The following is a 14,320-nucleotide window of genomic DNA, read 5'->3' on the forward strand; positions in this document are numbered from 1 at the left end:
GTCCTGTTGTCCGTTTACGAAATAGAAGAGAGTGTTAACCGTCACCCTCGACCGTCGACCTACTGACGTTAACTCCCCAAGACCCAGGAAGCTGCGAAGAAATCAAAACAAATTGAGGACCCCTTAACTGACATGCAGTTGGATGGGGATAGGACCGAAGTGGTTGGTGGAGACGATTCTGGAGAATTCTATGGATATCACCGCGAAAGAAAACATTAGATCTACAAAAATTCAGATGATTAACCAATCTGTGCTCGTATTCATGATGATCAGCTTCCTAATTCATGGGGAATACATGACAACAGTACGGCGATAATGTGGAGTGAGGTAGCTCTGGCAGAATGTGACGAGATAGCTCTAGCTGGATGTGGAGTGAGATAGCTTTAATCGAATTCACTAATTGATAAAGGAAGGAAATTAGCATGCATAAACTCTGGAACCTGAATACAACTGTACTTACGCCACTCAACCGCTTCCTGGAGACATATTCTCCAACTACACTTATCTATAAACTGCAGTTTTGAAAATGATCAGTAAGGGACTTGGATATCTTGCAAAGTGCAATAGTTTTATAGCAGCCAATATATCATGTCCTTGGGTCAGCTAAGAAGCATGACCATTAATCTAAAATCAAAAGAAAAAGATCTGCAATTCTGTCATGAACTCTAAATTAAATTAATGGTTAAGCATGTTAGTGTAACGCCATTTTCTGTGACATGTATTTTTATTGTCATAGACAATTCTAGTTTTTATGTCATGTCGAGATCTGCGCGTACTTCCCTGGAACGATCCCGTGGGTGCACTGGCCGCCAAATGATGATAATAGTAATGATAATAATGATAGTAGTAGTAGTAGTAGTAGTAATGATAATAATGATAATATTAATAATAATAATAATAATAATAATAATAATAATAATAATAATAATAATTAATAATAATAATAGAAATAGCCGAACGTTGCCCCACCCACCCACTTGTTTGCCAGTATTTACGTTTGTGAGCGTCTACTCATTTCTGGTAATTAGTAGAGAAAATATAAAACATTTGTTGGTGCGTTATAAACAATTTTATATCCAATTACAAGCATAATCGAGATGCCGTGCATATTTTACCAGTCAACAATGTCCCAACAAAACTGTTCGTTGGTCAAACTACCTTTCATGATCTTTTGTTAATTGGCTCCGCCCAACCCACGAACAAGCTTCAACCCCTTCCCCATCAGTAAAGGCCAGACCTTCCAAGGAAGAAGACGCATTGTACATAACGCTTAGTATATTTGTTGTGTGATACGTTAATTACTTTTGGTGATGATAATACTAACTTACTGTCTGTAAAATGAAACAGTTGAGTGATTCGCCGTGAGAACATAAGCAGCAAATCACACGAAGAAAGTAATGCAAATGATTTGATTTAAGAAAGCATTAATTGGAGTGAAGTATTCTGTTCCGTGTTAGATCATACAAAACAAAAGTGTTAATAAAACTGAGTGATTTGGTAATATGCCCATTGATGGGGTTTGGAAATAATTTTTTTCACACAAACTTTATACGTCACAACTGTATTGGCGTCACTAATGGCTCATGATGTGGAAAGTAAGACTGAAGACCAGAAAATTTCAAAAGTATATGGAGTCTCTAAACATTGCGGTGGAGCTAATGTGATTGGTGAACGATGTGGTAAAAATATTACATGATAACTGTAAATGGCTTTAGTACAATAATGCCTTCGGAAGTTACTCTGCATTTTCATATAGTGTCTTTTCTTGGAAATCCTTTAAAGTGATTAACAACTTGCAAGTCTCGTCACTTGTGAATGATGACTACCCGTCCAACACCTGGGCAGCATAGGGTAAGTAACAATTATTTATGAACCTCTTTGTTAGTTATAAATTAACTAATTGCAGGTTTTATTCCGGATTTATTTGTTGATCATATTTCATGGGATATCAGGTTATGTTAGATACACTGACTGTGAGCCACTATCAGATATTAATATAACCCACAGTTGTTTCACATTGGTCCACGTCAGGTGAAAAATATTAAAATAGATATATTCCAAACTCTTCTGTCGATGGTCTAACATCAGATTCTCCATTTCTTCCAAGATATGTATGTGGTGATGGTAAGTGTATATGTTGGGATGGTAATGATGAGAACATGAACAACGAGATAGTGGTTTAATATTTTTGTCGTATATTTACAAGCGTGTCTTAAGGGGTTTGATTTTTTGTCGTATATTTAAAAGTGTGTCTTAATGAAGTTTCGTAAGGTGTCACTTTTTTCTAAAGTAGAGAAGAGAAAAATAACCTCCAATAAGTAACTGAAATCCTGTAACCCTTAAAACAATACATATAGTGATGTAAGGACGTTTGCATATTTTTTTCTGATGCGACTGTTGATTTGCAAGTGCGAAATGTGTGCATAGAGATGACCACGTTACTTCATCAGAGGTCAAGCATCAACTCGGTTAGATCATGTGATGTTGGTCCAGTTGCTTGAGTGGAGTTTTCCTTCATGAACCTGTTCAGCAAATAATGACTATTCAACATGTCATTCATATCATCTATTTAGTTTGAATGGGTCACTGACACAAAACATAGTTTTTACTTAAGATTCATCTATTTAGATATTTTGGATCAGGCGGCTTGCAAATTTCCCCTCATGTGATGCTATGTTCTCTGAAAACGAATTCATTGGAGTTGGGAGCTGCGTTTACGCAGTGTTGGTTCACTTTCGTGTTCATTGTCGTGCTCGATACCCCTCTTTTTCGGTGCATAGGAATGGTGAGCTTTGTAAGTACAGGTAGATGCACATGAGTTATCACTATGATAGTAAGCCCTTCGTTTTCAGTGTCTTTCCAGTATTTGTGTGGGTATGATTACCATGCAGCGGGCTGGTGTTTATTCCTTGGCCTATCTACTGCCAGGATAGTAAGTTCACCATGACGTTAAAATCAGCACACAACAATTCTTTAACATCAAGTGTTCAAGTTAATCGTATGCTGAATCCACTCTCTTTAAGGCCCAGGACTCCCAATGAATGCCCGATTTCGTACTTTACCACTTTTTATTTGTCCATGGCTTGAATCATACAGGATCAAGTTGGCTATGCTATTGCTTGATACTGAAATGGAGAATTCATGCCTTAGGTTAGAGTGTATTTATCCTTTATATTTCTCCGTAAAAGTATGAATAATATAATTCATTACCCCATACAACAACAGTATTGAATATTTCATACATGATTGAAAGTAGAGGTGATAACAGGATATCCTCGACTTACAAAATTTCCCAGTAATGGAAGTTACCTGTTGTGGTCGTGATAAAATGCGGCGGGCACGCACATATCGACTGTAGTGATAAACACGTTCATAATTCATTGCATGTGGTGGAAATTTTGCCGTTATTTAAGCAGTTATACGGCTGAGTTGTGGAACATCGTTGTATGTGGTATATATAGTCATAGATTGTTGTGATCTGGGAAATTTTCGACAGGAAGGATATTTAGGAGTTTTGACGAATCAAGTTTGCTACTCGGCGGTGTCTTGAGGGACGGTGAGTGTGAGGGGACACGTAATTCCCAGAATTGTACATCAGGTTTTGACCAGCTGCTGTCTGCCACAAACGGCCGCAATGAGGCCAAGGGGTACCCTAGGGATAAGAAATGTACCATGTGATATCTATCTTGTTTTGTGGCGTGGCATAGAATGCCCCAGGCTATAGGTAAACTGCGCTGACATTTACGCATAGTTGGAGGACCATTCGGTTACGAGAAAGGATGGTTGGACTAAGTGCTCCCGCTGGGCTCCAGATGTGAGATACGGGATGGTGAAGCACATTAATGTGTTGTGGAGTTAGATTTGGGGCAGGACTTAGAGGGTGACAAAGCAGTGCTGGTGTTGAGGATTAATGGCTAGAGAAATTTATTGACGAAGGCAGAGTTAGTGTGTGAACTATGTATTAAGCCAGTTGGCATAGTAAGGTTTGGCCACATTGACCCAAATGAGTTGTGGCTTAAGAAGGTTATCAGACATTGTTAATAGCGAACACCCTGGATATGAACTATTTGTGAACTATGGAAATCCTTTATTCAATGTTGTGAATAAGGTTTCTCTAAGTTTTTGAAAGGCAGTTGACTTTTGTATCTGGCTGAGATTATTCTTTACGATATTTCTTTTGTCAGCTATGAGGAATTCATTTGTGCTGTAGATTTTCTCAAAGCGAGGCGAGCCTTATGTAATCTACTTTCGGGTATATTTGTGTGAGGGCAGTTTTGCCTCATTTCAGTGATTTTGCAAATAAGATGTGTGGAGGGTATCATCTTCCACAGTTGCCGTTGATCACTATCCTCGTAGACCTTGATAGTCTTATTGTCTAAAACCCGGGGTTTTTGTTTTGTGTATCGACAGTCTTTACTAAAGTATCGTACCTTGTGGATTTTCAATATATTTCGTTTTAAAACATCAGTGGTCCTCCGAATATTTAAACTACCCTTAGAAAAGAAATATCTAGATATAATGTGTGGATTCTATATGTCGGTGTGGGGGAGTGGGGATGTTCAGTAGTCAGAAAGACCTTTACAAATTGAGATTTTAAGTGTTCTTATAAATATCCTTGAAACTTGAAGATGTTTAAGAAGTTGGTAGCTTCACGTTCACGGTTTGAATGACTGGCCGTTGACACGTCAAAAGCCCAAACAACCAATCAACCTCAGCAGTGACGTACAGAAAATAATCACAGGGGCCGGCGTTCAAGGGATTTTTTTATTCGAGCAATGCTATGGCAAGGAAGACTTCTCTTGACGGAAATCATGTTAAAAGTGAATGAATCCTGATTGTGGACTTAAAAACTTTTTAGATATCGAAGCCTTGTAATAACTTCTTACAAACATATCAAAATTTCATGATATTCAACACAATATAAGTGATGAGAGTACCCGCATTTTGAAAGTGAACCTCCCGCTGTTCGTCTGAAGATATGTTGCTATTCTGTATTCAGTTCACATTAGCATCTTTCCGCATTGGCAGAATCTATGTATAGTGCCGCTGTATAAAGTCGGGGGTGCAGATGTGTATGTTTGAATTACAGGGGTACAAATTTAAGTGGATGTTTTGTATACGTAACGTTTGATATTACGTATAAGATGTTATAAACTTGCTCAAAGAATTCAATATGCGAATTACCCAAAAAGGCTGAATGTTCAAAACTCGTACCAAACTGCTTAGTGAACAAACTACCATTGAACTAGAACTTACAACGTGTAACACATAGTGTAATTAACTCCAAAATAGTTCTTGAAGGTAGGGGTAAAGTCTATTTATGACATTGGTTATAAGTTATAGTATCCCAGACATAAGAACCAATCACTTTCCTCGCTTCTTACTCGTACACATGCCTTACATCCTCGATAAACTTTTCACTGCTTCTAGCAACTGACCTCCCACTCCATATACTCTTAATACCTTCCTCGGAGCATCTCTATAAACTCTTATCATATGCCATCTACAGATCCACGAATGCTAAGTATTTCTCGCATACACTCTTCAAAGCATACACCTGATCCACACATCTACCACTTCTGAAACCACACTGCTCTTCCCTAATCTGATGCTCTGTACATCCCTTCACAATCTCAATCAATACCCTCCCTTATAATTTCTCAGGAATACTCAACAAACTTATACCACTGTAATTTGAACGCGCACCTTTATTCCCCTTGCCTTTATACAATGGCATTATGCATGCATGGATGAGAGGGCTTGGGAAGTGAGTCAGTTGTTCGCTATGTACATCGCTGGTGGCTGATTCGGGTGAGAAACTGCAGAAGCTGGTGACTGAGTTTGGTAAAGCTTGAAAGAAGAGCTGAGAGTAAATGTGAATAAGAGCAAGGTTATTAGGTTCAGTAGGGTTGAGGGACAACTCAATTGGGAGATAAGTTTGAATGGAGAAAAGCTGTAGGAAGTGAAGTGTTTTAGATATCTGGGAGTGGATTTAACAGCAGATGGAACGATGGAAGCGGAAGTGAGTCACAGGGTGGGGGATGGGGCGAAGGTTCTGGGACCGTTGAAGAATGTATGGAAGGCGAAAACATCGTCTCGAAGAGCAAAAATAGGTATGTTTGCAGGAATAGTGGTTCCAACAATGTTATATGTGAGGCATGGGCTATAGATAGGGTTGTGCGGAGGAGGGTGGATGTGTCCTAAATGAGATGTTTGAGGACAATATGTGGTATAAGGTGTTTTGATCGAGTAAGAAATGAAAGGGTGAAAGAGATGTTTGGTAATAAAAAGAGTGTGGTTGAAAGTGCAGAAGAGGGTGTATTGAAATGGTTTGGTCACATGGAGAGAATGAGTGAGGAAAGATTGACAAAGAGGTTATATGTATCAGAGGTGGAGGGAACGAGAAGTGGTAGACCAAATTGGAGGCGGAAGGATGGAGTGAAAAAGATTTTGAGCAATTGGGGCCTGAACATACAGGAGGGTGAAAGGCGTGCAAGGAATAGAGTGAATTGGAACGATTTATTATACCGAGGTCAACATGCTGTCAATGGATTGAGCCAGGGCATGTGAAGCATATGGGATAAACCATGGAAAGTTTTGTGGGGCCTGGATGTGGAAAGGGAGCTGTGGTTTTGGTGCATTACTCATGACAACTAGACAGAGTGAACGAATGTGGCCTTTGTTGTCTTTTCCTAGTGCCACCTCGCATGCATGCGGGGGGGAAGGGGGTGCTATTTCATGTGTGGTGGGATGGCGACGGGAATGGATGAAGGCAGCAAGTATGAATATGTATATGCCTGTGTATGTATATGTATGTATACGTTGAAATGTATAGGTATGTATATATGTGTGTGTGTGTGTGGGCATTTAAGTATATACATGTGTATGTGGGTGGGTTGGGCCATTCTTGCGTCTGTTTCCTTGCGCTACCTTGCTAACATGGGAGACAGCGACAAATTATGATAAATACATATATATATATATATATATATATATATATATATATATATATATATATATATATATTTATATATATTTATATATAATGGGTGAAGGCAGCAAGTATGAATATGTACATGTGTACATATGTACATGCCTGTGTATGTATATGTTTGTATACGTTGAAATTTTTAGATATGTATATGTGCATTTGTGGGTGTTTATGTATATACATGTGTATGTGGGTGGGTTAGGCCATTCTTTTGTCTGTTTCCTTGCACTACCTTGCTAATGTGGGAGAGAGCAACTAAGTATAATAAATAGATATATGAATAATTTACATAATATTCTTCATCTTTCTCTTCTTTCATATGTGTTTGGCATTTCCTGTGTTATATGTATTTGGAAACCAGTGGCAGAAAGTGGAGAAAGGTCAGATGCTAGTGAGATATGTTTTGATGAATATTTCAAAAAGCTGTAGATCAATGATATGCACCAAGTAGATATAGGTTATGCACCAATTTGTCAGAATTCAATAGTCATTGTTGTAAGAGTAGATAACTGGAGAACAGAGAAACCTTAAAAAAAGAAATTGTATGGATTAGGCAAGTGATAATGAAAACTTGCTCCATGAATTTGCTTGGAGCCAAATATCAATTATAAGACAAATAATTAGGACAAGGGATTCAAAGGAAAGAGTTGTTGTAGACAAGAATTAGACTGAAGAACTGAATGCTATGTTCCAAAATCTATCCAAATTGGAGAATATTCTAACCCCAACCCTAGTGGGATGGAATGGGGAAGGCACAATGGAAATTAGAAAAATTCATAGAAAACATACTATTAAAGATTTTTGATCCACATAAGGCACTTAGTTCTGTGAAGTCCAAACATGTGTACTTAAAGCAAGTGGAGAAAGACTTGATACACATCTGAAATCTTCACAAAAGCATTAGAAGAATTAGAGAGCATATGGATGATCGATTGTGAAAGAAACTACCCACATGAGAGAGAGGTAACATGGATTCTGAGGGCAGATGTCATGTGCAACAAATCTTGTAAACTTCCAAGGCAGAGTGAGCTTTGGTTTAGATGAAATTGGTAGTTTGATAGATTGTGTGTACTTGTACAAGCAAAAAGCATATGATACAATCCCACTCAGTGGGTTGGCCTAGAGATTGAATTTCTGGCAGGCACCAGGGGGGAAAACTTCTTAAGAGATTGAATCTCTGGCAGGCCCCAGGGGGATAACTTCTTTGATTAATAGAATAACTATTTCACTGGAAGAAAACAGAAGACACATGCCAGTGGTACCTTTTATAATTGAGTTTGAGTATCCAGAGCTTGATCATGGGGCCAATGTTTCTCTTAATGTGTCAATAATTTTCCATAGGACTAGAAGCATACTTAAATAGATTTGCAGATCATGAGAAAATTAGGGGACTTTGACATTCTCCAGAGATTATCATGTGCTGTAATTTAGCCTGAGAAGTGCAAAGTATGAAATGAAGATGAAGCACAGTGAAAGGAAGCCTAGACATGACTGAACTGTAATCTTGAAGGAAATAAACCCTGTGAATCTAAGTGTGAAAGGAACTTCGGGGTCAACATAGTACTCATCCTATCACCAGAGCAGCATGATAGCAGAACTTAAGGAGACAGATTATCCTCTAATGAGTAATAGAATTGCATGTAAGTACAGGGGTAATGAAATATTTAATGAATTATTTACAACATTTATTTGACAAAAATTACAGAAGCATCCTAAATTTAGTCACTGTACTTGAAGAGCTTGAAGCTCTGATGGAGAAGGTTGAACAAGAAAGTAATGGAGATGAGGGAGATGAATTATGAAAATATGAAAAATGTTAGAGATTCTGAATTTGCCTACAGTGAAGAATAGAAAAATTCAGGGAGACATGATTACAACTTTCAAGTTTCTTAATCAAAGTGATGATGTCATGAGGGAGTTTTTTGAAATCAGCAAAAAAAAAGATCAAAAAGAGTTCATAGCAATATTCATGTTATAAACATGTGAAACACTTTTATGGTAAGAGAGTGGTGTATGAATAGAATAAGTGCTGGGACTGTGACTGCTGACAGCATACAGAAGTTTAAGTTGTGTGAAGAAAGAAAGTTTGTGAGACATGGTACTACAAGTATAGGACTCAATACAGTACAAATAGGTAATTACACTATATACATATTCTAGCATAAGTATACTCTGAAAAGTCAGTGACATAACAAAGACAGGAAATGTATTTACATTAGAAATATTTTACCAGTACAAAACGAATGAAACCTCATTTAGGAATATGAGGTGTTTGACATTTCCTTTTGAAATATATGATGTACAGTATTTTATTGCAGTTCTTAAAACTGATGACATTACTTATTAAAAAAAATCATAAAAGCAAGACTTCTTACATTACTTAATATTCTGCAGCTAACCATGAATAACCAGAACCATAAGTTATAATTATTGTTCATCAAAGCAATAGAGAAAAACAGAGAAAGACCCTGTTATTATCTTTTTATTTCTGTGAAGTATATCTCTGAAAGTGATGCCAAACAGAAATTACCATTTTTTTAGCATTTATCAGAAAGCTGAATGAAGTTTTCTTGATATGGAGCATTGACGATATCACAAAAAAATTTAGTGTTTACTTTTGTGGAGAGAATGATATTCTTTCAGCAATGAGTTATGAAATTTTACAAGGATAGAAGGGACATTGTGGAAAGGAAGTAAGATGCTCACATATAGATATATTCTTTTCTTTCTTTCATACTATTCGCCATTTCCCGCATTAGCGAGGTTGCGTTAAGAACAAAGGACTGGACCTTTGAGGGAATATCCTCAAATGGCCCCCTTCTCTGTCCTTTCTTTTGGAAAATTAAAAAAAAAACGAGAGGGGAGGATTTCCAGCCCCCCGCTCCCTTCCCTTTTAGTCGCCTTCTACGACACGCAGGGAATACGTGGGAAGTATTCTTTCTCCCCTATCCCCAGGGATATTTTTTTTTTTCTTTTTTTCCCTCTTTTTGCCCCGTCACCGTCTCCCGTGCTTGCGAGGTAGCGCAAGGAAACAGATGAAAGAAATGGCCCAACCCACCCCCACACACATGCATACACACACGTCCACACACGCAAATATACACACCCACACAGCCCTCCATGGCTCACCCCAGACGCCCCACACGCCCCGACTCAATCCACCGACAGCACGTCAACCCAGGCATACCACATCGATCCAACTCACTCTATTCCCCGCCCCCCCTCACGCCCAGGCCCCGATCACACAAAATCCCCCTCACTCCATCCTTCCACCCCCAACCCGGTCTCCCACCTCTCCTCGTTCCCTCCACCTCCGACACACACATCCTCCTGGTCAACCCCTCCCCACTCACCCCCTCAATGTGCCCAAACCACCTCAAAACACCCCCCTCCGCTCTCTCAACCACGCTCCCCTCATTTCCACACACCTCCCCAACCCCCACACCACTCACTCGATCAAACCACCCCACACCACACACCGTCCTCAAACATCCCACCTCCAGCACATCCATCCCCCCGCGCACTACTCCATCCACAGCCCACGCCCCGCAACCACGCCCTAACAACCCCATCCATAAACAAATTAAACAACCATGGAGACATCACACACCCCTGCCGCAAACCTACATTCACTGAGAACCAATCACTTTCCTCTCTTCCTGCACGTACACATGCCTTACATCCTCGATAAAAACTTTTCACTGCTTCTAACAGCTTGCCTCCCACACCATATATTCTTAATACCTTCCACAGAGCATCTCTATCAACTCTATCATATGCCTTCTCCAGATCCATAAATGGTACATACAAATCCATTTGCTTTTCTAAGTATTTCTCTCATACATTCTTCAAAGCAAACACCTGATCCACACATCCTCTACCACTTCTGAAACCACACTGCTCTTCCCCAATCTGATGCTCTGTACATGCCTTCACCCTCTCAATATATATATATATATATATATATATATATATATATATATATATACATATATATATTCAGAATATATGGTGTGGGAGGCAAGTTGTTAGAAGCAGTGAAAAGTTTTTATCGAGGATGTAAGACATGTGTACGTGTAGGAAGAGAGGAAAGTGATTGGTTCTCAGTGAATGTAGGTTTGCGGCAGGGGTGTGTGATGTCTCCATGGTTGTTTAATTTGTTTATGGATGGGGTGGTTAGGGAGGTGAATGCAAGAGATTTGGAAAGAGGGGCAAGTATGAAGTCTGTTGGGGATGAGAGAGCTTGGGAAGTGAGTCAGTTGTTGTTCGCTGATGATACAGCGCTGGTGGCTGATTCATGTGAGAAACTGCAGAAGCTGGTGACTGAGTTTGGTAAAGTGTGTGAAAGAAGAAAGTTAAGAGTAAATGTGAATAAGAGCAAGGTTATTAGGTACAGTAGGGTTGAGGGTCAAGTCAATTGGGAGGTGAGTTTGAATGGAGAAAAACTGGAGGAAGTGAAGTGTTTTAGATATCTGGGAGTGGATCTGGCAGCGGATGGAACCATGGAAGCGGAAGTGGATCATAGGGTAGGGGAGGGGGCGAAAATTCTGGGAGCCTTGAAGAATGTGTGGAAGTCGAGAACATTATCTCGGAAAGCAAAAATGGGTACGTTTGAAGGAATAGTGGTTCCAACAATGTTGTATGGTTGCGAGGCGTGGGCTATGGATAGAGTGGTGCGCAGGAGGATGGATGTGCTGGAAATGAGATGTTTGAGGACAATGTGTGGTGTGAGGTGGTTTGATCGAGTAAGTAACGTAAGGGTAAGAGAGATATGTGGAAATAAAAAGAGCGTGGTTGAGAGAGCAGAAGAGGGTGTTTTGAAATGGTTCGGGCACATGGAGAGAATGAGTGAGGAAAGATTGACCAAGAGGATATATGTGTCGGAGGTGGAGGGAACGAGGAGAAGAGGGAGACCAAATTGGAGGTGGAAAGATGGAGTGAAAAAGATTTTGTGTGATCGGGGCCTGAACATGCAGGAGGGTGAAAGGAGGGCAAGGAATAGAGTGAATTGGAGCGATGTGGTATACCGGGGTTGACGTGCTGTTAGTGGATTGAATCAAGGCATGTGAAGCGTCTGGGGTAAACCATGGAAAGCTGTGTAGGTATGTATATTTGCGTGTGTGGACGTATGTATATACATGTGTATGGGGGTGGGTTGGGCCATTTCTTTCGTCTGTTTCCTTGCGCTACCTCGCAAACGCGGGAGACAGCGACAAAGCAAAAAAAAAAAAAGAAAAAAAAAATATATTGCAATAGGTTACAGTGGTGCACATGGCCTAGTATTTGCTGATGACCATGAAGAAAATGAAACACAATAAGGTCCCAAGTGCACTTTCGTGTAATGATCACAATAGTAGGGGAGATACAAGAATGAGATAGAAGACAAAAGAACTGTCATTTGATATACAAGGAAGAGATGTAGCCAAAATGTCATTGATAAACAAGTGATACCTGATGGTGGTGTTCAGGTCTGTCATCATGTGTTCCATAAAATTTTATTATGTGGCCTGGAAAGGGAAATGTTTACAGATTTTGTCTGAGACAAAGTGTCAGCATGGTAGCGCCAGGAAACAGACCAAGAAAGACGCATCCACTCTTATACACACATATATACATACATGTATATATTCATACATATACACATACATACACATACATATGTACACATGGAAATATTAATACTTGCTCGCCTTCATCCACTTTTGTGCCACCCCTGCCCCACAGGAAATAGCATCGCCACCCCCTGGGTCATCAAGGTAGTGCCAGGAAGCAGACAAAAGAAGGCCACTTCCGCTCGCACTCTATCCTTATGAGGTTCCAGCTGTGATGTAGCAGTTAACATTCCTGACTGTACACATTCACAGGCCATCCAGGATTGAGGGCATAGGTTTGAATCCTGGTTGTGACAGTTGGTCCACAGTCAACCCAGCTGTTCATCTCCCCCCTTGCAGGGCTTGGTCTATGAAATGGGTACCTGGCTCAGAAGGGGCCAAATGAGGATGTTTCCTCAAAGGCTCAATACTCTATTCTTAAACTACCTCACTAACAGAAAGTAAAGGCAATTTGAGGAGTAAGTGCCCAGAGTCTTCTTTAGTTCATATCATTGGCATGAGGGGTTTTGGGATGTTAAGATGGTGTTGGTTATGTTGTAGTGATGTGATGTGATGTTCATAGTGTAAGTGGGAGAGTGACTCGTGTTTTTTTTTTTTTTATATTGTAGTGTCTGATGGGTGTCTAGTGGGTTGGAGTTTGAGACTGAATAAAGAGATGGGTTATTTAGTACTCGTCAGGGTATGTCAGTGTGTTTGTGTTTTAACAGTGTTGTAATTTCAGGGATAGGTAAGCTTTTTAAGCCTACTTGGGTTAGAGAGTGGTGTGGGTAGGAAGGATCTAATGCCATTACATTAATTTGAGGGCTGAGCATTTTAAGGTGGGACTATATTAGGGAGGATTTTTGTTTTGTTGTAAAGGGGTTGAGTATTTGTTATTGCCAGATAGCCAGTGATTGTCTTGAGTGCATTATTTATTATGATGTGCAGCTGTTTTGCATTTTAAAGAAGAGTGGGGTAAGGAATGGGATGTGTTTAGGGAAGCAGTGATGGCATGTGCAAGAGATGCATGTGGCATGTGAAAGGTGGGAGGTCGGCAGATTAGAAAGGTTAGTGAGTGGTGGGATGAAGAAGTAAAGTTCTTTGTGAAAGAAAAAAGAGAGGCATTTGAGTGGTACTTGTAAGGAAGGAGTGCAAATGATTGAGAGATGTATAAAAGAAAGTGGCAGGTCAAGAGGAGGATGCAGGGGTTGAAAAGGTGGGCTAATGAGACTTGGGGTAGAGAGTATCATTAAACTTTAGGGAGATTATAAAGGTGTTTTTGAAGTATTTAAATAGGATGCAAAAGACAAGAGATCAAGTAGGGACATCATTGAAGGGGGCAAAATGGTAAGTGATGACAAGTAGTGATGGAGCAAGTACTTTGAAGGATTGTTATTAAGTTTGATGATAGAGTGGAAGATGTAGGGTATGTGAAGTGGGAGAATTAAGGAGAGTGGTTTGGTGAAAAGAGAAGAGGTAGTGAAAGCTTTGTGGAAGATGAAATCCAAAAAGGCAGTAGGAGTTGATGGTATTACAGCTGAATTTATTAAGAAAGGGGGCAACCGTGTTGTTGATTGGTTGTTAAGGATATTTGGTGTATGTATGGAACATAATGAAGTGCCTGAGGATTGGAAGAATGTGTGGATAGTGCATTTGTATAAAGGCAAAGGGGATAAAGATGAGTGTTCAAACTACAGAGGCATATGTTTGTTGAGTATTCCTGGGAAATAAAATGGGA

At 39.7% G+C, this 14,320-nt stretch overlaps 1 long non-coding RNA gene across 1 annotated transcript in view; it reads left to right on the forward strand.

Moving 5' to 3' along the window:
• Nucleotides 1-1,234: 1,234 nt before the first annotated feature.
• Nucleotides 1,235-14,320, forward strand: part of LOC139767381 (uncharacterized) — a 332,929-nt gene continuing 319,843 nt past the window's right edge. The window contains exon 1 of the long non-coding RNA XR_011717069.1: nt 1,235-1,851. This is a non-coding gene — a long non-coding RNA (uncharacterized lncRNA). The remainder of the gene's footprint in view (nt 1,852-14,320) is intronic.

This window comes from Panulirus ornatus, chromosome 4, assembly GCF_036320965.1.
Source record: "Panulirus ornatus isolate Po-2019 chromosome 4, ASM3632096v1, whole genome shotgun sequence".
NCBI lineage: Eukaryota > Metazoa > Arthropoda > Malacostraca > Decapoda > Palinuridae > Panulirus > Panulirus ornatus.